This window comes from Jaculus jaculus, chromosome 1 (genome assembly GCF_020740685.1).
Source record: "Jaculus jaculus isolate mJacJac1 chromosome 1, mJacJac1.mat.Y.cur, whole genome shotgun sequence".
NCBI classification, from domain to species: Eukaryota; Metazoa; Chordata; class Mammalia; order Rodentia; family Dipodidae; genus Jaculus; species Jaculus jaculus.
In genome coordinates this window covers 298,110,400-298,135,451 of record NC_059102.1, presented here as the reverse complement: position 1 = coordinate 298,135,451, position 25,052 = coordinate 298,110,400, and the positions used below count along the sequence as shown (strand labels likewise).

At 46.9% G+C, this 25,052-nt stretch overlaps 1 protein-coding gene across 3 annotated transcripts in view; it reads left to right on the top strand.

The window, feature by feature from the left end:
• The window catches only part of Fam163a (family with sequence similarity 163 member A), a 98,958-nt gene that overhangs the window by 30,485 nt on the left and 43,421 nt on the right, over window positions 1-25,052 (top strand). For 2 of the 3 annotated variants that reach the window (XM_045145422.1, XM_045145415.1), the window contains exon 1: window positions 4,128-4,216. The exons of the other annotated variant lie outside the window; for it this stretch is intronic. The gene's annotated coding sequence lies outside the window, so the exon portion shown is untranslated. Of the gene's footprint in view, window positions 1-4,127; window positions 4,217-25,052 lie in introns of those variants that run through there. 3 annotated transcript variants of the gene reach the window in all.

Below are 25,052 nucleotides of genomic sequence, written 5' to 3'. Positions count from 1 at the left end.
TGGCTGTGGGGTGTGCGCTTGCATGTGCCCTTGCACATACACTCACCGCAGCAGGGTGCACTCACCTGCAGTGGCTGGAGGGGAACACCTGGTTCCCCTGGTCCGTTGTTTTTCCACCCGTTCTTATTTGAGCTGGAGTCTCTTACTGATTCTGGAGCTTGTCATTTATTCGAGAGCTCTAGTGACTCTTGGGTCTCTGCTCTCCACTAAATTGTGGTAACAGGTGCACGTGGTCATTGCCAGCTGTTTACATGGGCCCTGGGGATTAAACTCAAACGGTCTCTCCAGCCTCCAACAGGCCTTCATGCTTGCACAGGAAGTGTTCTTAACTACTGAGGCATCTCTCCAACTCATCCAATACCTTCTTCAGCCAGAAACACAGAAAGAAGGGTAGAGCCGAGGTCAGTTTGGGGAGAAAATACGGAAGTACAGTTAATTAAGTTGATTTAAGTTGGCACCTTTCCATTGATAGACTACTTTTTTTTTTTTTTTTTTTTGCAGTTCTAGGGATTGACCCCAGCCCCTCATACATGCTAACTAAGTGCCTGAGCTGCTGAGTTCAGAACCCTTCCATTGATAAGACTTAATTGGGATTTAGTCAGGCTTTGTTTCCAGGGGCATTGGGGCAACACTGACAATTGGAGATGCCCTGAGAAATGCTCATCGCCCTCACCGAAGAGTCACTGTGTCTTCACAGCCTCTGTCATGTCTGCTGTCTCTCAAAATAATCAACTCAAAACATTCCTTGTGCCAAAGAGACACAGTTTCTGGTGCACGTTCTCTTCTACGCAGTGTCCTTAGAAAGAGCAAACACACTTGACGATGTTAGAACAGTAGTTGCCAGGCGTGGTGGCGCACACCTTTAATCCCAGCAGTCAGGAGGCAGAGGTAGGAGGGTCGCCATGAGTTTGAGGCCACCCTGGGACTACATAGTGAAGCGAATTCCAGGACAGCCTGGGCCAGAGCAAAACCATACCAAAAAAAAAAAAAAAAAAACCTACACAGCAGTGCCTTGGAATCCTCGTGAGAAACTGAGCAAAGAGGCTGTGAAGAACTAGGCTGGATGGTTTTTATCTTCTGAAAACTGAACACAGTTGGAATGGACAGATTTGCCTCCTTTCTTTATGTTCTAATGATTTGTGATTCTTTAATCATGAGTCTGATAAGGTTAATTAGCAAAGACCTAAAGAAGCTGATTTCTTTTTTTTTTTTTTAATTTAATTGAGAGTGACAGACACACAGAGAAAGACAGATAGAGGGAGAGAGAGAGAATGGGCGCGCCAGGGCTTCCAGCCTCTGCAAACAAACTCCAGACGCGTGCGCCCCCTTGTGCATCTGGCTAACGTGGGACCAGGGAACCGAGCCTCGAACCGGGGTCCTTAGGCTTCACGGGCAAGTGCTTAACCGCTAAGCCATCTCTCCAGCCCAAGAAGCTTATTTCTGAGAAAAGGCACAGGACCCTTTAGAGAACTGTATCTGTTAGAGAGGAAAGATATAGTCTCTGGTGTTGGGTTTTAGTATATCTCATTTTACAGATGTAGAAAATGAGGACCAGACCTACCCCTATCCAGACCAAAACACACACACACGGTAATTCTACTCTTTGGACTTGTACTTAAAGATGACTGCCTTTCCTTAGCCCAGGAGAAGACCTGGTCCCTGGTGTGTGGAGGAATTTGAACACCTCCCTTAGGCTTTCATTGGGCTTTGGCCCAACACTTCCTTCCCAGCCCCACTCAATATGGATTAAGAAATTCCTTTAAAAATGTATTTCTGAAAGATTATTTATGTGCACGCACACATTGAGTGAGCTCTTTGTATTTGATTTGGGAAATCATAATGGCTTTCAGGCTAAATAGAAGCCTGAACCAATCAAATAATCATCTCAGGACTCAAAAGAATACGGCTCCCAAACGGGTTGGCAGCAGTCAGAGAGCAGAGCTGATGAGACGGCATGTGGGCGAGGGGACGCTGCCAGCATTTGATTGTCTCTTTTCTCTCAAGATATTGGCTCTGTTGAATTCACAAGCAACAGGCTCCTTTCATTCATATAACACATGGGCAGAAGCGGGGAGACAGGAAGAGAAGAATGCACCCAGTTTGAGGAATGGAGAAACTGAGCCGTAAAGAGAGAGTGAGGCTTTTCTAAAGTCCTCTGGGCAGGCTTTAGAGTCCCTGAAGTTGGATGCCACAGCTCTGATTTCTGTAACCCAAGACTTCTCCGTGCAATCTAAAAGTTTCTGTCCATCTGTATTTCTTCAGATACCTTTCCACGGGAGGCAAGATATATATAGGGTGACATTTTGCCCAGGATACACCCAGTTTTAGCACTGAAAAATCTCACATCCAGGTAATTCTCTCCATCCCAGGTAAATTAAAATGGCTGGTCACGCTTTTGAAAGATACTCCTTCAAAAGAAACTCCTAATGTGAGGAGTCTCTCTAGTCCCTCTGGAAAAGCTTTGGTGGTGTACTTAAAAGTATAGGCTCTGGGTACATGACTAACTGCAAATCAAGGCTCTCTCACACATCCATGCAAGTTCGGGCAAGCTACTTGATTCTCTATGCCTCAATTACCTCATCTATAAAATGAAGATAATTGTCTATACCTCAAGAGTCTATAATAAAATAATAAAAATCAATACAAGATAAGCATTTTATTTAAAATAGTGCCTTCTCATAAGAAGGACTCAAAAATGTCAGCAATGACTTTGTTGCCTTCAGGCAGTCTCACTCTGTAGCCCAGGCTGGCCTTGAACTCATGGCAATCCTCCTGCCTCAGCATCCCATATGCTAGGTTTATGGGCATAAGCCACCTTGGCCAGCTTTAGCACTGAGTATATTTTGTAATATTTTTATTGACAGTCTCTATTCACATACACAATGTACCCTTCCACCACCCTCCTGTCTCTCCTCTTCCACACTAAGCCCCATCTTCTACCCAACTAGTCTTTCTTTTATTTTAATGTCTTTTTTTTTTTTTTTTTTTTGCCCTCGTATTATGCAGGTCTTGTGTAAATGTCAGCCACCCCTACCTCTTCCACAACGGTCCCTGATCCTTGGGAGGGGCGATAGAGTGTCTCACTTAGTGCTCACACTACACTGTCACTTCTCAGCATTGTGATGAGTGTTGAGTCTCCCTAGTAGTCATTTAGCCAAACAATATCGCCTCCCCCCAGGGCTTTTGACTAGGTAGTCATTCCCTCCTGTGGAATGGGCTTCCAATCCTATCATAGAGAAGTTGCTTTCCCCCATAGCAGACATGCCTCTATTGCTCCAGTTGGCACATTTTGCCTGGCTGGCCAGCTGTGTAGCTTGCAGGGTCCACTGCCAGTTAAGACTGCTGATGAGGTCTAGCACTTTCCAGCACCACGTTAGCTAGTCAGTAGGGAGAAGGTTTCCAGCTCAGCTCCTTCCTGATTTCCCAGTGTCCTGCCACCCACAGCTCTGGGTATTTTGTCAGCATCTGTCTGTTAGTGAATTATAAAGCTCATAGACTCTTGGGATTTTAAACATGCCTCTTTAGCTTTCATCTAAGTGCCCCCAAATTTAAATGCATGCCTCCTTCCACGCCCACCTCCCCTTTTTGTCCTTTCCCCACAGTGCCATTTGGATTGATCTGCTTCAGAGGAGATGCCACCGTCCTTCACCTGGAAACAGGGAGTGGGGCATGATTTTCAAGCGCTGGACATCTCAAATGTTAAGAATATGCACCAAGCTTGCACGGCAGTGCACACCTTTAATCACAGTACTTGAGAGGCAGAGGTAGGTGGATGGCCGTGAGTTCGAGGCCACCCTGAGACTACATAGGGAATTCCAAGTCAGCCTAGGCTAGAGTGAGACCCTACCTCAAAAAGACAAACAAGGGCTGGAGAGATGGCTTAGCGGTTAAGCGCTTGCCTGTGAAGCCTAAGGACCCCGGTTCGAGGCTCGGTTCCCCAGGTCCCACGTTAGCCAGATGCACAAGGGGGCGCACGCGTCTGGAGTTCGTTTGCAGAGGCTGGAAGCCCTGGCGCGCCCATTCTCTCTCTCTCCCTCTATCTGTCTTTCTCTCTGTGTCTGTCGCTCTCAAATAAATAAATAAATTTAAAAAAAAAACAACCCCCCCAGGAAAAAAAAAAGAATATGCACCCAATCATCTGGACATCTTGTAGTCTCAGTACATGTGGATTGTGATTCAGCGGGTCTGGGATGGAGCCCAGGATTCTGCATTTTTGGTAAGTTCCCAAGTGATGCTTCTAGCCTAGAAACCAAAGAGAAAGCAAGGTGACACGTGTGAGAAGAGCCTGTATGAGTCTGAGCAAATGCCTTGACTGCTCATGCCCAAGGAGAGTTCTTGCAGTAAATAGAGCATGAGCTTTGCGGCACTGGTGGAGGGAGGATGGGGCCGGGGGTTGCTACGCGGGCGTGAGGTCTGAAGCGAGCAGCGCAGGGACTAGAGAAGCCTGCGGGCACAACTTCCACAACTTCGGGCCGCGCAGTGGGGAGGGGGCTCATGACGGTGGCTGAGGAAGTGATCTTGGGGGGGGCGTTTTACTTATTTTCCCTATCAGAGCTGGTTCGGGACTGTGACTTAGATCACAGCCTTCTTGCTCTTGTGCTGTGCGCTCATCTGAAATGGTAGACGAAAAGGGCCTTGTGCCCGCCAGTTGCCAGGAGGCGCACACAGTGTGACGAGGTTCAAAACTGGTCCTCCGGGAGAATGGCCTCTCCGGAGCAGGATCCTGTCCTTCCTTAGCAACCGCAGAGGCCAGTCTGGCTCTTGCACGGCCATGTCGGATGGTGGCCTGACTTCTCCCCATCCGAGGACTGAGCACGAGCGAGCGGCAGCTGCTCCTGCTGGAGGCAAGCTGTACACTCCCCTTCCAAAGCCTGCAGCAGGAGCCCTGCCTGCCAGCCCCTGCCAGTGTCTTCCCTCAGATGCCCTGTCTGGCACCAGGATCGTATTACCGTGGCTGTGGAGGGCAGAGAAACTGCGCTCCGCTCTCTGCCATGAACACATTCCAGGGGAAACAAACCTTCCCTGGAGAGGTCGGGGAGAAGGGCTGGACGGGCCGGAGTCCAGTTCTGTCCACTGCTGCCTAATTGCCCTGAGCCAGGCCCTGGCTCACTTGAAAAGCGCCCGCCCCCCCCCCCCCCGATGATGAGTGCAGAAAGCGCCCCGCAGACCCTGAGGCCCCAGCCCGAGGGGACGGGGACCCGCCCGGCCACCCGCCTGCGCCCAGCGTGGGGCTCTTTTTAATCCCGGCCGGAGCGCACTGTACATTTGTATCTGCCACTTCGCATCCTCCCCGCATGGCTGCTCTTGGCCAACTGGGGGCCTTCGCCTTTCTTCTCTGAATGTTCCCCAAGGAAAGGACAGCCCTGGATAAAGGCTTCACGTTCTTTCCTTTGTCTTTCTTGGCAATACTGGAAAACACACACACACACACAGCAGCAGCAGCAGCAGCAGCAGCAGCATTCCTACCTCGCCTGGAGCCCAGCCCCTGGAGCCCCCCACCTGGAGCCTGGTGGGATGCCACCGCCGCCTTCTGACAGATGGGCAAAAGTTGGGGAGCTCCAATCCGGTTTCCCTAAGTGGCTCTCCAAAGGAGACTGGTGGTGCCCCAGGACCCCTCCCCACACAGATGGAAGCACTGTGGCATCCCAAAAGTCTTTTAAGTCACTGACAGCCACAAGGAACCTCAGAAACTTTTAAAGATTTGTTTGTTTGGTTTTTTTAAGCACAGCGTTAATTTTACCATCTTAAGGGGAAACTATTTGGGGAGAGAAAAGGGACCAGGGAGGATAGGGGTGGGAGGGGGAGAGAGGGTTCTGGGAGAAAGCAAATGTGAGCAAAGACCAAGGGAACATCAAGATGAAAAAGTCGTAGTTGAACCCATTGTTTGCTGTGAAGGATTCTTGTGAAGCCTTCTGTTGTGGTACTGGTCCCATGAATCTACATGTGGTAAAATTACATAGAACTAAATATCCATATACTCCTGTCCATGTAAATCTGGTGAAATCTGAATGTCACTTGATGGCATTACTAACAATGTCCTGGTATAACCATTGGGGGAAACTAAGTAAAGGACAAATAGAATCTCTTTGTATTATTGCTTATAACTGCTTATAAATCTATAATGATCTCAAAATGAGAAAGTGAAGAATAAAAAACAAGATCAAGGCTGGGCGTGGTGGCACATGCCTTTATTCCCAGCACTTAGGAGGTAGAGGTAGGAGGATCACTGTGTGTTCGAGGCCAGCTTGAGACCACATAGTGAATTCTGGGTTGGCCTGGGCTAAAGCAAGACGCTACCTTGAAAAACCATAAAAAAATAACACACCAAGATCAACTCTGTTACTACAAGGACTGGGGGAGATGTGATAAGCAGCTGGTGTCTCCATAACCCCTAACCCAACGCATTCCTGCTGTAGACAGTCTCGGCTGCGGAGCCTGGCAGAGCCTTCATGACGAAGCGGTAGGGAGAAGGGTACCTTTGGAGCAACCCACACCTGAACAGGCTGGCACCGTTGGCAAAAACAAACAAACATTGCCCCCTGGAGTGCGGGCAAAGATGCCAACAGTACTTAACCATGTAACTCTTCACAGTTCTGAATAGAGCCAAGGAAGCAACTATTTTCCTAGACTTAGGGAGCATACATTCTGAGAAAGCACCGGTATTCTCAGGTGCGTAGCCAACCGACCTGGAAAGGAAAATGGCCTCTGAGACCGGAAGCAGAGGTACTTGTTCACCCCACATGTTACTTTATTTTTTTTTAATTTTTAAAATTTAAGGCACTTGTTTTCAAAGCCTAAAGACCCAGGTTTGATTCCCCAGGACCCATATAAGCCAGATGCACAAGGTAGCACATGTGTATGGAGTTTGTTTGCAGTGGCTAGAGGCCCTGGTGCATCCATTCTCTCTGTCTCTCTTTCTCCCTATCTGCCTCTTTCTCTCCAGCTCTCTCATATTAAATAAATAAATAATATTTTTATTATTATGAAAAATATTTTATTTATTTGCAAGCAGAGACAGATAGAATGGGTGCGCCAGTGCCCGAGTTGCTGCAAATGAACTCCAGATGCATATGTCAGTTTATGCATCTGGCTCTAAATGGGTACTGGGGAATCAAGCCAGGGCTGTTAGGCTTTGCATGCAAGTGCCCTAACTGCTGAGCCATCTCTCCAGCCCCACATGTTGCTTTATTAACTGCAGGGAGAGCAGGCAATACTGAGGCATATTTTTGAGTGACATTTAAAGAATTCTGCCCTGTCATCTTTCTCTGTGTTGCTGAACTCTGTTCCTTAAGGCAGTCCACAGTGCCAGCTGCTTCCTCTCCCCTGGGCAGCTTTGCTCAACTTGACTGCGCCCCATGGGGAAGGAATTACTCTCTGGTCGGGAGCCTCTGCTCAGCCAGAAGCCTGCCCAGAAGCTTCCCCCAGCAGCTTTCTGGTTTTCAGTATTGTTCCAGATTGTTTGTTTGTTTGTTTGTTTTTTGAGACTGGGTATCCCTCCAGCCCTGATTGCGGCGGAGCTCACTTGGTAGAATGGACTGACTTCACAGTGTGGTAGTCTTTCTCTTTCTGCCTCTAAGGGCTAGGGTGACAGGTGGGTGCCACCACACTTGGTCCCAGCAGTAGTCCCGCTCTCTGATGCCCCAAAAGAGCCGGAGGAAGGTAACCAGAGGGGTGGTGGGAGAGGACCACAGGGAAAAGTGGCACCTAGGTGGCAGAACGATTCTGAAGAGAAAGGACCTCGCCCTCGACCAAAGCACAGGCAAGTAGAGGGTGGATGAGGGGATCCCGGAGGAGGGACACGGCCCGCATCGAAGGGTCTGGAAAGAGCAAGTCACCTGGAGGAGAATTCTGAGCAGAGCTGGGCCCTGAGGAGGGATACGCACATGGCAGGGCAGGTGCTGCCAGCTGAGGGGCACTGCTGGATGCCAGGCCTGGTGCCATGTGCGGGGCTTCTGGGGCTTCCCAGCCTGAGCTCATGGACTCCCAGAGCAGAGGAGCACAGGGCAAGCATGGGAGTCAGGGATTTTGTGAATTCTTTGACCTATAGGGAGAATTTTGTTTCCTGCCTTTTTTCCTTTCTTTCTTTCTCTCTCTCTCATCCTTCCTTCCTTTCTTTCATCTTCCTCTCCTTTAAATTTTATTTTATTTATTTATTTTAATTTTTCAAGGTAGGGTCTTGCTGTAGCCCAGGCCTCAGGGTGGCCTCGAACTCATGGTCATTCTCCTGCCTCTGCCTCCCAAGTGCTGGGATTAAAGGTGTGCTAAGTAAGAGCAGCTCTCCTTTTTATTTTTATTTTTGTTCTTTGGCTTTTGTTTTAGTTCTTTGCGGCAGGGTCGCGCTCCAGCCCAGGGTGGTCTGGAACTCACACTGACCCACACTGGCCACAGCACTTCTACCTGAGTGCTGGGGTCACAAGTGTGTGACACCATGTCTGGCTTTGCTCTTTTCTTAAAGAGTATTCACAGCTTTGGGGGCTGGAGATATGGCTCAGTGGCTAAGGCAATTGCCTGCAAAGCCTAAGGACCAGGGTTTGATTCCCCAGTACCCACGTAAAGCCAGATACACAAGGTGGCGCATGCATCTGTAGTTCATTTGCAGTGGCTAGAGGCCCTGGTTTGCCCATTCTCTCTCTCTCTCTCTCTCTCTCTCTCTCTCTCTCTCTCTCTCTCTCTCTCTCTCTCTCTCCCTCTGTCCTCTCTCTCCTCTCCCTCTCTGTCAAATAAATAAGCAAGGTAAAAAGATAATTTTTTTAAAAAAAAGAATATCCATGGCTTTCATCAGATTTTCAAAGGGCATCCACAAGCACCCAAATACTGAGAATGACACTCAGTCCTTTGAGAAAGGGGATCTGGGGAGAAGTGGTGAGAGAGTATCAGATAAGCTGGTGAACACAGCTGGAGTTAGCAAGCCTCTGAGGAAGAGCTTAGCTTTGGCTGGGTGGCTGAGCTGGTGCAAACCCCCGAGATGTCTGGGTAGCTATGGACATGGATGTCCTGGCCTGTTCTCGACCCAGGCCAAGGATACCACCAGGACAACCTATCTCCATTCCTGTCCTGGGAGACCCCTTTCCCTATGGGCTCCTGCCCTCGAGCTCAGGATGACAGTGACCTCCCTATGCTCCTGGATGCTCTGTCCACCTGAAAGGGTCTTCCGTGGCACGCTGCAGTTGCTTTGTTGGAGCCCCAGCATGTGTACCGTTTGGGCTGGTGTCAGTGGTGGCCCTCCAGAACCCCGCCTTCCTTGTTTACAAATGCGACCCCAATAGTAGCTTGCATAGTGCCTGACATAAGGTGGATATTCGATATTCAGCAAGTCTTAACCGGATGAATACAAATATAAACATGTTATCACGCAGGTGAGGACATGACACTTCCTGGGTATTTTGAGTCCTCTTAGAAAACAAATTGGAGCTGATCTTTAATCCTACAGGAAAGAAGAGAACAAAAATGGTCCCAGTTTGTGAAGTATCTCCAGGGAGGGTTAAACCACCTTACTCTGGCAGAATAACCCCGCTGGGGTTCTTGGCAGGAGAGATACATTCTCATTAATTCTTTGATATAAATTCCAAAGCACATGAGGCTGAATGAATTGATCAGACAGGGACAGAGCATTAGGGAAATCATCATAATGTGAATATTTGTGAAATCTGTGAGTGATGAATTCAAAATAATGGAGTCCTACACTTACTCTATGTTCCGGTCCACGAGTTAGCGTGCTAAAAGGCATTTATTCTGGACCAGATGCTAAGTAAGCAGTATAAATCCTGTTCAGGAAACACATGAAAAAGAAACCATTATCTTTACCTAGTTCTGCATGTCTGTCTTTCTGACATAAGACCCCATGCCTTTTAAGTAGTTCTCTGTAATCTCCATCCCTTACGGAGTTACCAGTTCTGGAAGCATCATATGAATGGTCATCACACAAACGTGGAGTTGTGTATCTGGATTCTGTCACTGAGCATAATGTTTTGGAGGTTCATTCATGTTGAAGCATGTATCAGGATACATGTCATTCTTTTTTCTGAGCGAGCAAGAGAGAATTAGCAGGCCAGGACCTCAGCCACTGAAATTGAACCCAAGACACTTGCACCACCTAGTGGGCATGTGCAACCTTGTGCTTACCTCACCTTTGTGCATCTGGCTTATGTGGGATCTGGAGAGTTGAACATGGGTCCTTAGGCTTTGAGCGCCTTAACCCCAAGGCATCTCTCCAGCCCTCATTCGTTTTTATGATGGAATAGTATTCTATTAACTTATGTACAACAATTTATTATCCATTATATACTCATCTGTTGATGAATATCTGGATATTCATCTTTTGGCTGCTATGAGCATAAATATATATATATATATGTATTCAGTTTCTCTGAGCATGTATTTAGGAATGTAAACCCTCTAAATTTTTTGCTCAAAAATTTAAATGTGAACTTAAATTCTGTCAGCAAATATTTGTCAAAAGCTTGGTGAGAATAATATTTCATGACAGAGTTTTTGATGTAAAACTCTTTTGTCAGACAGCTGACCCCAAATTCTAATTTGCAAGACATAGAGATGTTGTGAGTGAGGTCGCTGTGGGGTCCAGAAACTCAATGACATTAGCCTCCAGCTTTCTCCAGCACCTGGGGAGACCTCAGGGCCTCCTGAATGGGCCCTACCTAGGACAGACGCACATCAGAGCAGCCGCTCCAGAGACCCTGAGCACCACCTCAAGCCCACCTGCCACAGACTGCTGCTACCCCCCGGGACACTCCCTCTCAGCAATTTGCACTTGGATATCGGTCCTCAAACTGCTCTAGGAAATATACTGTAAAGTGCTTCTTTTTTTTTAAAGCTGGGTCTGATATGATACATGCCTGTTCACCCCGTATTCTGGAGGATCAGGCAAAAGAATTGTGAGTTTGAGGCCAGCATGAACTACATAGTAAGACCCTGTCTCAAAAAATAAAATAAAACAAAACAAAAAAAGCCGGGCATGGTGGCACACACCTTTAATCCCAGCACTCGGGAGGCAGAGGTAGGAGTATCGCCCATGAGTTTGAAGCCACCCTGAAACTACATAGTGAATTCCAGGACAGCCTTGGCTAGAGTGAGACCCTACCTCGAAAAACCAAACAAAAATAAGCCAAATAAGTCATAGGGCTGGAGAGATGGCTTAGCAGTTAAGCGCTTGCCTGGGAAGCCTAAGGACCCTGGTTCGAGGCTCGGTTCCCCAGGTCCCACGTGAGCCAGATGCACAAGGGGGCGCACGCATCTGGAGTTCGTTTGTAGAGGCTGGAAGCCCTGGCGCGCCCATTCTCTCTCTCTCTCTCTCTATCTGTCTTTCTCCCTGTGTCTGTCTCTCTCAAATAAATAAATAAAATATGAACAAAAAATATTTAAAAAGAAATACTAAATAAATAAAAATTAAAAATAGGATAAAATAAGCCAGGTATGGTGGCACATGCCTTTAATCCCAGCACTCAGGGGGCAGAGGTAGGAGGATCACTGTGAGTTCAAGGCCACCCTGATACTACATAGTTCCAGGTCAGCCTGGGCTAGAGTGAGTCCCTACCTTGAAAAACCAAATAAATAAATATTCATTAATTAAAGCTGGGAGTATATCACTCGGGTTTTTAAAAAATATTTTTATTTTTATTTATTTATTTGAGAGTGACAGAGAGAGAAAGAGGGAGAGAATGGAGAAAATGGGCACACCAGGGCCTCCAGCCACTGCAAATGAACTCCAGATGTGTGCACCCCCTTGTGCATCTGGCTAACGTGGGTCCTGGGGAATGGAGCCTTGAACCAGAGTTCCTAGGCTTCACAGGCAAGCGCTTAATGGCTAAGCCATCTCTCCAGCCCTATGACTCAGTTTTGAGGGTGCTTGCCTGACATGTGTGAGGCCCCAGGTTCAATCCCTGAGCTTTTTACTCATGTAATGATGGAGAAATCATGTTCTCCTGGTGCTTTCAGCCTTCCTCTGTATGAAGGGGATGCCTCTTAAAGCTTGAGAAGAAACCCGTGAGCTCCTCCTGGATCATGACTTGTCTTAGGATTGTCTCTCTTTTTGCTTGGTTACCGTCATAGCCAGCTGCCCTGCACCAGAGCTGTTACAGCCAAATGAATAGATTGAAATGTTCCAGGGAACATATCTTGCTTCCCAGACATTTCAGACTAAACACTGCATTCTAGAATGGAGAGATGGTCATTTGCCTGTAAAGACTAACAATCTGGGTTCAGTTCCCCAGGACCCACGTAAAAGCCAGATGCACAAAGTGACCCATGTGTCTGGAGTTCATCTGCAGCAGCTGGAGGCTCTGGCATACCCATTCTCTCTTGCTCACTCTCTCTCTCTGTCTCTCTCTGCCCAAAAATAAAAAATAAAATATTTTTTTAAAAAACGGGGTACTGGGCTGGAGAAATGGCTTAGTGATTAAGGTGCATGCCTGCGAAGCCTGAGGACCCAGGTTCGATTCTCCAGTTCTCACATAAGCCAGATGCACGTAGTGGCACATGCGTCTGTTTGTTTGCAGTGGCTGGAGGCCCTGGCGCACCCATTCTCTTTGTCTCTTTCTTTCTCTCTCTCTCTCTCTCTCTCTCTCTCTCTGTAATAAAAAAATAAATATTTTTAAACATTTAAAAACCTGGATACTAACATGATCCAGTTTCCTGCTTATCTGTTTCAAGTGCCTTTTGCTATCTTACTATAGGTAATGGACACGTTTCTGTCTTCAAGAGGTAGTCACCTGGCCTTATTATTGACAAGTGGAATTTTCACTATGGAAATCCATGGGTGAATGATCAAGTGATGAATATGTGGCCACAGCTCTTGGTTAGAGGCTTTACTTCTTCACTAGCTGAAAGATCTAAGGTCTTGAGCAAATCACATCAGCAAGTGAGTCCAGTACTGATGCATTAACCAGATATGGGGAATGAGTTCAGTTTATTTGCTAGAGCTGTCTAGAGCATTTTATTATATAACACGAAAATACTGTATAATCTATGAGGTGCCATATTTAACTATGTATATAGTTCCTGCTGTAATCCTGTTTCTTTTCAGAAAATATATGACTGCTTTCACAAAGATTGCATGCTCTGAAGAATGCCGAGCCATGACCTGGAGTCTGATACTCAGCTCTGTGCCTGGAAACAGGACCTGGGAGGGAGGGGTCCGGGCAGGTAGGCTGATGTGAATATTATGATACAAGCCATGATATATGTTCAAAGGAGCATCCTCTGGATTATGAACCAAAGAGGCATCTACTTGTTTAAATTATAGGTGTATATGTATTTTAAGTAAAGATCTCAAAGGTGCCCAGAACTATAAACAGAAAATAATCTGTAAATTCAGCCTCACTTTTTTTGTGGTTTAGTTTGTTTGAGGTAGGGTCTCACTCTAGCCCAGGCTGACCTGGAATTCACTATGGAGTCTCAGGGTGGCCTTGCACTCACGGTGATCCTCCTACCCCTGCCTGGGATTAAAAGCTGTGCTGGGATTAAAAGCATGCACCACCACGCCCGGCTTTAGTCTCACTTTTTATTCAGAAAGGAAATTCTATGCAGTTGTGATTTGATTATTTCTGTCTGTAAGCACATTAAGGAATTGTGGGTCTTGGTTCCCAAGTGTGAATATAAAGCATACTTGTGGAAATAGAAGCACTGTTATTCACCAGTGGCTGTATTCAAGACATGACCTCAATGTAATCAGCTAAAATGAAGGAATGAGACATAAGCTAGGTGTGCCTATGCTCCCACTCAGGAAGCAGAGGTAGGAAGACTGCCTGCCAGCCTCGGCTCCAGAGTAAGACCCTGTCTCCAAAAGAAGAAGGAAGAAGGGGAGGGGAGGAAGAGGAGAAGGAGGAGAGAAACAAAGTCAGATGCATAAGTCTGGTAATAGTGCTTCATGGCCACTGGTCAACACGAAGGTGGTCACCATGCATATGCTATATGGTTTCCAGAGCAGCATTACCTGAGAACGCTTAGAAATGCATATCCTCAGCCCCACCAGAGTCCAGAGGGAGGAAATTAGACACGCCAGAGCTGGGCACGCAATCCATATTTTAATCATCATCATCATCATCATCATCCAAGTGATTCTGCCCCTTACTGGAGGATGTGTGTTTCCCATACATACAGGGAACTGCACCAGGATAGTTCACATTAACTGTCGTAGGTTGGCAAAAATGCCTCATTCCACACAGGCCAAATCAACTAAGGCTCAACACTGGTTAAACTCCTAACATTTCCTAGTTACAACAGCTAGACTAGAGCTAGAGTCACACACTTATGCCAAAAGACTGGAATGTTCTCAGCATCTTGGTACTGAGGAGACAGGGGCACTTGTTCATCATAGTGTGTGGCAAGAACCAAGGACGATGTAGCCATAGTGTTAGTGCTTAGAGATCGCAGAAGTAAAGGCACGCTGTGGGCATCCATGCAAAGGTATTTTGGTGTCCAGATTTGAGGAAAAGTAGAGACAAGGGAGGAAGCAAACATACAGAATGGCTCTTAAAACTGGTGATTTAGGGACTGGAGAGATGGCTCAGCACTTAGAGCACTTTGTCTGCAAAGCCTAAGGACCTGGGCTTGATTCCCCAGTACCCATGTAAAGCCAGATGCACAAGGTGGCACATGTGTCTGGAGGTCCTGGTGTATGCCCGTTATCTCTCTGTCCCTCATCTGCCTCTTTCTTCCTCTCTCATAAATAAATAAATAAATTTAACATTTAAAAAAAAACAACTTAGGGCTGGAGAGATGGCTTAGCAGTTAAGCGCTTGCCTGTGAAGCCTAAGGACCCCAGTTCGAGGCTCGGTTCCCCAGGTCCCACGTTAGCCAGATGCACAAGGGGGCGCACGCGTCTGGAGTTCGTTTGCAGAGGCTGGAAGCCCTGGCGCGCCCATTCTCTCTCTCCCCCTCTATCTGTCTTTCTCTCTGTGTCTGTCGCTCTCAAATAAATAAATAAATAATTTTTAAAATATATTAAAAAAATAAAAATAAAAAAAACAACCTAGTGATCTAGAGCTTGGGGTCTTGCTCAGTTGGTAGAATGCTTGCTTAGCATGCAGGAAACCTGGGCGCATTCCTCAGCACTGCTTACAAACACACGTGGCAGCGGCTGCTGGGGGTGGAGGTAGGTCATCCTTGGCTACATAACAAGTTCAAGGCCAGCCTGGACTACTAAATCCTATTTAAAAAAAAAAAAAAAAAAGGAAGCCAGGCGTGGTGGTGCATGCCTTTAATCCCAGCACTCGAGAGGCAGAGATAGGAGAATAGCCATGAGTTCAAGGCCACCCTTAGACTCCATAGTGAATTCCAGGTCAGCCTGGGCTAGAGTGAGACCCTACCTCAAAAAAACAAAAAAACTGAGGCGGCTGGGAGGGAGGTGGCTCAATGTTTAAAGGCACTTAACTTGTAAAACCTGATGGCCCACATTCAGTTCTCTGGTACCCATGTAAAGCCAGACATACAAAGTGGCACATGTGTCTGGAGTTTGTTTGCAGTGGCAGGAGGCCCTGGCACTTTATTTTCCTTCTCTCACTTTCAAATAAATAAGTATTTTTTAAAATGTTTTAAAAACTAGAGGTGAGCTGGGGAGATGGTTCAGTGGTTAAAGTCACTTGCCTGTAAAAGCACGCTGGCCCAGGTTCAATTCTCCATCATCCACATAAAAGTTACACCCCAAGACACACACACACACACACACACACACACACACACACATAAATAAATAAACAAGTAAAAATTTTTAAAATATTTTTACAGGAGTCATGCTTATACTCCCCCTCTCTCTGTGTGTGTGATGTGTGGTGTGATGTACTATGTGGGTGGCATGTGCCCGTATGTGTGCAGATGTACCCATGCTGTGCACCTGTGTTCGGAGGTCAGGGCAGAACTGCTGGTGCCCTTCTAGAAGTATTGCTCATCCGTGTTCTGCCTTGAGATGGGAGTCCTCTTCCTTATCCTTGAGCCGTCACTTTTATCGGTGATTCTCCAGTCTCCTAACTGGGGCACAGATGTGCCTGACCACATCCAGACGTCCAGCTTTGTACTAGTCGGAGGAGTTGAACTCATGCTTAAACGGCAAGTGCTCTTTTTTTTTTTTTATTTGAGAGTGACAGACACAGAGAGAAAGACAGATAGAGGGAGAGAGAGAGAATGGGCGCGCCAGGGCTTCCAGCCTCTGCAAACGAACTCCAGACGCGTGCGCCCCCTTGTGCATCTGGCTAACGTGGGACCTGGGGAACCGAGCCTCGAACTGGGGTCCTTAGGCTTCACAGGCGAGCGCTTAACCGCTAAGCCATCTCTCCAGCCCGGCAAGTGCTCTTAACTTCAGAGCCATCTACCCCGCCCTACATTTGGCTTTCATTTCCCCTCCTCCCACATGCAGCCACCATACCACATTAACGGGTGCCCTTGGCTTGTTGGCTGCTCTGATCCCCTGAGAAGGGGTGCAGAAGAGCAGAGCCCTGGGAATTGCATCTGTGGTTGGACTGCGGTACCCCAGAGGCAAGAGAACCTCTTAGAGTGGATCCTTCCTTCCAGTTTGGGGCGTCCCCCCCGGGAGTGTGGGAGGGCCAGGTGAGTCAGGGTCAAGAAAAATGACTTCGTGCCTTGAGCGGGAGTTGTTTCCAGCTCCCCGGTGATGAGCACAAAATTTGTTTATGCCGTCGGAGCACCGGGGCGGCCAGCTGCGCCTCCCGGAGCTGACGCCTGCGCAGCCCCAGGGAGCGGCGATGAGCTCACGGCCTGGTGGAGCGCGCGTCCCGGACAGGGACCAGGCCTCCGCTCACCGATATAATCAGCTTTCATGGACACAGGCTGAGGCTGTTTTTTTCCAATTATGGCTGTTAGAAGATTCTGGCAGGAGCAGCAGTGGGCTTAATTCAACAGTCCCCCCCCCCCCCCTCCCCAGACTCATTGAATTAGTGAATGTTGAAAAGATGAGAAGGTCTCTCATGAGAGGGAACCTGGGGTGGAGACAGGGTAGGGGCCAAGGGACCCCAGAAGGGGCTGGTCTGGAAGGATGTAAAGAGGCCAGCCGTGTGGTCACAGGGGCTGTGTTTGAACTAGGAAGCGAGTGCAAGCAGAGCGGGGCAGACACCTTTGGGCACATGTAAGGTAGACCTGATGGGCATTTCTGGTGGGCATTTGGATTCTCAAAGGTCATTGTCCAGGCTTCTGGGCAGCTTCTTTTGCCCTTCGTCTTTCCCTCCCAGCACCTGCTGTCATTTGTCCCCTTTCCAGAGCTTGGAGTTCGAGGCCACCCTGATAGGCAGGTTTCCGACTTGAGAATAAAGAACATCAGAAGCAGAGAAGTCCTTAAAGGCCCAAGCCTACAGAGTCGTTTTGCAACCATTCCCCGGAGAAGTTTCAGCGCTTGAGATCAGCTTCAGGCTAAGTCAAAGTTGCAGTCCAGTCTCCCACCCCTAGTGGGCGCTATCTCACCATGCTTACGGTTGGCGCCTCTGCCTCGAGCGCCTGTGGGCAGACCTAGGCACTGTAGAGATCTATGCTCCAAACCAGCTCAGAGTCGAAAACCAGAATGCCAAACCAGTTAGCAGAGTCTCAACTGCCTAAGGGGGAAAGATAGGGAAAAGACCGTTTCTGGACAATGTGATCCTTATTGTTAATAATAACTTTCTTGAGTTTTATGATCTATCCTAGAAATGACCTTGTGTTGATCAGATTGTGATTCAGCCTCTGTTGCTAGGTGACAGGGACATTTTTATTAAACCTTTTGAGAAAAGAGCTTGACAATATTTACATTTTTAATTTTTTTAAATATTTAATTTATTTGAGAGAGAGAGAGAGAGAGAGAATGGGTGCTCCAAGGCCTCTAGACACTGCAAATGACCTCCAGCCATATGTGCCACCTTGTATATATGGCTTATGTAGGTACTGGGGAGTTGAACCTTAGGCCTTAGGCTTTGCAGGCAAACACCTTGACCACTAAGCCATCTCTCCAGCCCAATATTTACTTTTTAAATGTACACTAAAAGCTAGGTGTGGTGCCTCATTCCTGGAGGCTGACGCAAGAGTGCTGTAAGTTCAAGGTCATCTATTGCTACATAGTGAATTAAAGGCCAGCCTGGGCTACAGAGTGAAACCCTCCCGAAAGGAAGGAAAGAAGAAGAAAAGAGGGAAGGAGGGAAGGAAGGAGGGAGGGAGGGAGGAAGGGAAGAAGGAAGGAAGGAAGGAAGGAAGGAAGGAAGGAAGGAAGGAAGGAAGGAAGGAAGGAAGGAAGGGGGAAAAAGAGACCAGGTGTGGTGGTGCTCACCTTTAATCCCAACTCTCTGGAGGCTGAGGTGGAGGATTGTTGTGAGTTTAAGACTAGCCTGGACTATACAGTGAGTTCCAGGTCAGCCTGGGCTAGAGTGTGACCCTATCTTGACAGAACCAAGAGAGTGAGAGAAGAGACAGATACAGGGAGGGAGGGAAATGGGGAAGAGAGGGGAGGAGGAAGAAAGGAAAACGGAAGAAGAGAAAAAAGGAGGGGAATGAAGGAAGGAAGGAAAGAAGGAAGGAAGAAAAGATAAATACATTAAGAAGAATTGCAAAAGAGAGAAGAAAAGAAAAAGAAACTGGACATGGTGGTGCATGTCTTTAATCCCAGAACTTGGGAAGCGGTGATAGGAAGAGGCCAGCCTGAGACTACAGAGTGAATTCCAGGTCAGCCTGGGCTAGAGCAAGACCCTACCTCAAAAAAAAAAATCGAAAAATAAAGAATTGCTAGAGATGTAGCTCAGTGGCGAAGTACTTGCCTAGCATGAGAAGCCCCAGTACTAAAAACAAACACACACACACATAAAGTATTCAAATGCCAAACAGCTGATCAAATGATCAGCTATGTTTATCTTTCTTATATTTCCCCCCAACATCCCATTAAAATAATAGACCAGGAGGAGATAATGTTATTTGCTTAGGAAAAAGTGGGACACAGAAAGATTTGAAGCTTACTCAAGGTCACATAGTATTAAGTAGCAAATATAGAATCTGGTCCTAAATCTGTGTAAAGGGTCAACCACTGCCTGGAACTGCACGTGCTTGGCACTTTGTTATACTTTGTTATGCTTTCCAGAATTTATGCAGTAGAATATGTAAAAATCCTAAGAGAAGCTGCCCTTCCTACAGGGCAGTAAAGAAGTTTCCTGATCACTCATACTTTGATCACTGTCTATCTTCACCAGTGGGATATATTTGAAATAGAATTCTATAAGGAAGGATATGCAGGTGACATTCCTGCCTTCTCTGAAGCTACCAGAAATTCAGGAGGCGAAGGCTGACTGTGGTCGACAGTAACCCACCTGCAGGATTTCTGGGAGGCCAGGCTGTTTCAGGGTTGCACACAACTGGTTATACTTGAAGACAAGCATGCATTCCACTCACCAGAATCTTGAGCCTTTCAGAACCTCCTGTCTTCTCCAAGAATGACCGAGCCATAACTAAAACTGTGTCCTCACCTTGAGCCAGCCCTGCCTTCTCATTTAGGACAAATGGTGGAGCAGATGAGCATGTGGGAATCAAAATCACAGCAACTAAACTCACATTCCCAGCTATGTGGCTTACTCGTGGGGTGACATTGGGCAAATTAGACTGATCTTTCTGAAACTGTTTTCTCAACTGAAAATGAAGGTAATTCTGCATGCCAGCATTTGATGTAAAGATGAGCTCAATTCATCCAGGCATGGTGGTTCATGCTTGCAATCCAGGCACTCTGTGATCACCATGAGTTGGAGGACAGCCTGGGCTACATATCAAAACCATATTTTTCAATGGGGGAGGGAGGCTGGGGAGAGGCTCAGCCTGTAAAACACTTGCTGTGCAAGCATGGGGACTTGGGTTCATATCCCCGGTGCCCTTGTGAAATGCCAGGCTTGGTGGCATGTACCTGTAAGTGACCCCAGCACAGGGAAGTGGGGCGGGAGGGTCCCTGAGGACTAGCTGACAAGCTTGTTTAGACAAGTTCACTGAGCAGCCCTATCTCAAAATATGGTGGAGAATGAGAAAGCAAGAGCCCCAACATCGGCCTCTGGCCTTTATTTAAACAAATGTGCACATGCACTCACACAAACATTTGTACATGCATACATATGCATGCCACACACATTGACATCACATGATATGTTTCCACACACATACACATGCACACCACATGCATTTATACATGTGAAATAAAAAAAATATATAGCTAAATTTGCAATTAACATTGTGGGGGCACATGCCAAATACCCATCCAGTATAACTCTGGGCAGTTCCCTTCCCACTCTGTCCAGAATGGCCCTGACCACCTACATCCCCAGACCTATAGAAAACATGGCATGGAATCTTTCCTGCTTGTGAATCTTACCAGCTTGTGAAAGGCAACATGGAATCAGAAAGAAAACTAAAGAAATAGTTGCTAGATTCTTTATATTCCAGAGGAAGAAAAAGAACATGCTATCTCATTTCTTTCATGAAGCAGATAGCTTAAAACTGCTGACGTGTTACCATGCTCCAAAGCTGGATGCTGCGGGATCCGGTGTTCCTTCTCCCAGGCCCCTTGCTTATGATGATTTTACTTTACTAACTTAACAAGTGACTTTACTTCTCCCCACCTCATCCCTTCATTTCTGTCCAACAGACTGGACTCTTTGGTTGCCTGGCTACCAGGCAGGTGGTTCCGAATGTCAAAGAAAAGCTGCCCAACCTTAGAGATTGGCCATGGATGTCGCCGTGGGAGACACATAAATATAGAACATGAAGGGATTACTCAGTTAGAGCCCAGTTTCTCCAACATCTCCTTGCTGTGATTCACAGATCAATTTAAGGCACAGTAATTCAGTGTGTCAGGGAGGCTGTATGGAGGGAATGGTCCAAGTGTCCCCCTGTGCCCTGTCCCCCCACCTTTACCCTGCTGAGATATGGGCCTCTCTTGATGGTATATGAGTTTGCACTGCTTGTTTCAAGAAAACCAATTAAGAAACCATAAATTGCAATCAACTAGAAAGGTCACTGAGCAGCTATAAATACAAGCATTTCTAAGCTGGAGTGGAAGTCTCTGTAGCCAATTCTACCCCCGCCCACGTTCTCCAGCTGAGGTCTTCCTTTGACAAAACGAGGGAACATTCAGCCCAGGATCAAAACGGCATTCCCTGAGTTTTCATCTTGCAGCCTGCACTCCAGGGTGAGCCTGGGGCTTCTGAGCCTCTGGCAGGAATGATTGCCTTAAACTGCCCAGCTTGGATCTCCAGATTGGTTTTTATTTGTTTTGACTTTTCATAACAATAATTTCTGCACAATGTGTACAAGCAAAAACTTGGGAAACATTGAAAATCACTTTGGGGAAATAATAGCTCATAATCCCATCCCTTAAAAAGAAAAACGTCTGAGGGTGGGACATTCAAAAAGAGCATTCAGGCTGGAGGGATGGCTTAGCGGCTAAGGAATTTGCCTGCAAAGCCAAAGGACCTAGGTTGGATTCCCCAGTTCCCACGTTAGCCAGATGCACAAGGGGGCCCACACGTCTGGAGTTTGTCTGCAGTGGCTGGAGACCCTGGCACGCCCATTCTCTCTCTCTCTCTCTCCTTCCCTGTCTCTCTCTCTCTCTGTGTCAGATAAATAATAAATAAATAAATATTTTAAAAAATATTTCAAAAGGAGCATTGGACAGAGGCACAAAGGAGAGGCAAGTGCAAGGTCTCACATGCCCACTAGGTGGCGGAAGCGTCTGGAGTTCGATTGCCGTGGCTGAGACCCTGGCATGCCAATTCTCTCTCCCTCCCTCCCTCCCTCTCTCTCTCTCAAATAAAAAACAAGGCTGAGGCAGGGGCTGGAGAGATGGCTCAGTGGTTAAAGGTACTTGCTTGAAATCCAGACAACTCAGGTTCAATTCCTCATGTAAAGCCAGATGCACAAAGTGGTGCATGCCTCTGGAGTTTGATTACAGGTGCAACAGGCCAGGCCTTGGCCCTCCCATTCATTCTTTCTTTCCTTGCAAATTAATAAAATATTTTTTAAATGCTGTGACAGAACCAGTTTGAGGCAAGCCAAGTTTCCTAGTAAGACCCTGTCTTAAGGAACAGAACAAAATAAACAAAAAAGGGAAAGAGCTGGGTGTGGAGGTGTTTGCCTTCAGGCCCAGAACTCAGTCAGGACGATCACCACGAGCTTGAGGCCAGCCTGCAAATACACAGTGAATTTCAGGTCAGCCTGGGCTAGAGTAAGACCCTACCTCAAAAAAAAAAAAAAAAAAAAAAAAACAAAGCCAAAGAAATTGTTAACACTTTATGATATATTATTCCAGGTTCTCCCCCAAGACTATATGTATATATATTTGCTTTTCTTTACAAAAACATTTCAAAGGAGTAATATTGTTTTGTAGCCTGCTTGCTCAGCAAGACTTATATTAATGTTTTTCTATCATATTCTACATATTCCATAATTTATTTATTTAACCTCCCTTGTTGTTAAGCATTTAGGTTGCTTCCAGATTTTCCCTCGTATATAATTCTGCAATGACCATAATTAACTTAAAGGTTTTATGCACCCGTGATTGCTTCCTTCCAGTAAGTACTTGAGAGGGAATTGCTGAGCTCTTGATCTTTAAGGCTGGTTCGTGTTGCCAAACTGCCTTCCCGAGAGGCTGGCCCTGTTTACTCTCATGCTACACTGTGCTTGTGGCCATTTCCCTGTGCCCTTGCCAAAAGCTATTAATACTTATTTTTAAATTGCAGCCCATTTATTGGATTAGAAAGATACCTTCCTTTAATCTGAAAAGTCACTTTGTACAAGTGCTTCTAAGCACCCCGCAGGAGTCTGCTAGAACCACACAGGAACTTTAGTCCGCTCGGCCATCCTGACGACGGGAGCCACGCAGGCACTTGAGTTGGAGGGTATGCTTTCCCACCAGACTCCGCTATGCCCGTTGTCAGAGGGTGACAGTGACAGCACCAGGGTCCCATGTCCCCTCAGGATAGACACAGGGGCCTGCCCAGGTTGACAAAGGATTTCTGTCAGCTCAAAAGAAGGGTAGGGGCTGGAGAGATGGCTTAGCGGTTAAGCACTTGCCTGTGAAACCTAAGGACCCCGGTTCGAGGCTCAGTTCCCCCGGCCCCACGTTAGCCAGATGCACAAGGGGGCGCACGCGTCTGGAGTTCGTTTGCAGAGGCTGGAAGCCCTGGAGCGCCCATTCTCTCTCTCTCCCTCTATCTGTCTTTCTCTCTGTGTCTGTCACTCTCAAATAAATAAATAAATAAATAAATAAATAAAAAAGAAGAAGGGTAGTTCACGGCCAGCTACCCTGCTGCACTTTGGGCCTGAAAGTTTGCACAAATCTGAATGGGACCCTAACCCAGCACTTAGGCGGGCATGTTTCCCAAGAAAGCTCTGTGACCAATAGCAAAGAGGGATGCCTGGGTTCAGTCTCCTGGGATTCCAGCTACACTTGTGTATCACATAACTGCCTAAGCCCTTCGACATAGTTGTGCCATTTAGTCCTCCAGACAACTTAGTAGGAAGGCAAAAGTATTATCCTCATTTACAAATGAAAATATTAAGGTTCTAAGAGGCCAAAAAAAAAAAAAAAAAAAAAAGCTTTTCTGAGACCACAAGTGGAAATAGGATTTAAAATCGCACTTTAGGACTAGAGAGATGACTTGCCTACAAAACCAAAGGACCCAGGTTTGATTTCCCAGTACCCACATAAAGCCAGATGCAGAAGGCGATGCATGCATCTGGAGTTTGTTTGCAGTGGCTAGAGACCCTAGTGCATCCATTTTTTCTATCTACCTACTTCTCTCTCTCTCTCTCTCTCTCTCTCTCTCTCTCTCTCTCACACACACACACACACACACACACACACACACACACATGAGTTCACACTGCTTGTTTTAAAAAAACCAATGAAGAAACCATAAATTGCAATTAACTAGAAAGGTTTCTCTCTCAAGTAAATAAATAAATAAAATATTTAAACACTTCAGGCCCCAAATTCTGGGCATTTGCAATTTGATCTATAACCTCAGAGGCACCTGGAATATCTCAGCCCACAGTCTCTCTCCTCCTCTCGTATAGCTGTGTGAGTTTCAGAATCCGGGATCCATTGCCCTTTCTTGAGGATCTGCCAGTAGGAATTGCCGGCAGGGAGAGCGGACTGACGGAGCTCCGCCGACACTATGACATCAGGACCACTGCCAGGAAGAGGGAGCAAAGCCTTCCTAGCCACCCAGGATGTGGGAGGCGGAATTAGATAAAGACCATTAGGCGAACCTTGACGTCTTTTGGCATACCAAACAGTATTATTAATAATGTTTGAAATGAGATTATTTCAAAAACATTAAGTGGTCCTGGAATAAATGGTATCAAATCCAACTGTCTTCCAGTCCCTAAGCAATCTCTTTAGCCCAAGATTATTCTTAATTTATAGTAAATACAGTAAGCTATTTGGCTGGGCTATTAGGCCATTGAACAAGGAGAGCTCACTCTAAACATATCTATTTTAAGACTTGCTTGATCTAAAACAGACATAAATAACAGATCAAGGAACCAGAGTATAGCATTCATTCAGCTGGTGCTTTTGGAGTTCCAACCATGTGCTCGCTGGTCCTTGAATCAAATACTAGGGAGACAGAATGACAGTGACAACCCTTGCCCCACAGGCTCCCTTCCCCATAGTCACGGGCAACCAAATGAGTCCACGGTGAAATAAGGCAGATCCCTGAGAGCAGTGCTGATAGAAGATACTGGCATGTGCTACAAGGTGGGGGAAGGTCCCCAAGCACTCCCTGAAGCTCTGTACAAGGTGGCATAGCCTTCAGCATGACAGTCCATGCCACAGCTGCCCCAGAATGCCAAGCTTCATCCTGGGGAAAGAGGAGAACAGGGGAGGGGCTCAGTCGATGTGTTTGGTGGGTGTTTAAATGGTGGCAGAGTGCAGGAGGAAGGTGATACAGGACTGGAGCCCAGGCAGGAGCTTACCGCAGGGCCCAGGTGAAAGGCACCAGGAAGTGGTGGTGCTCCTGACAGAGGCTGGCAACACCCGGATCCAGCTTGCCGCTGGAAGTCTTGGGGGGCTCGTGTAACTATACAATCTCCCA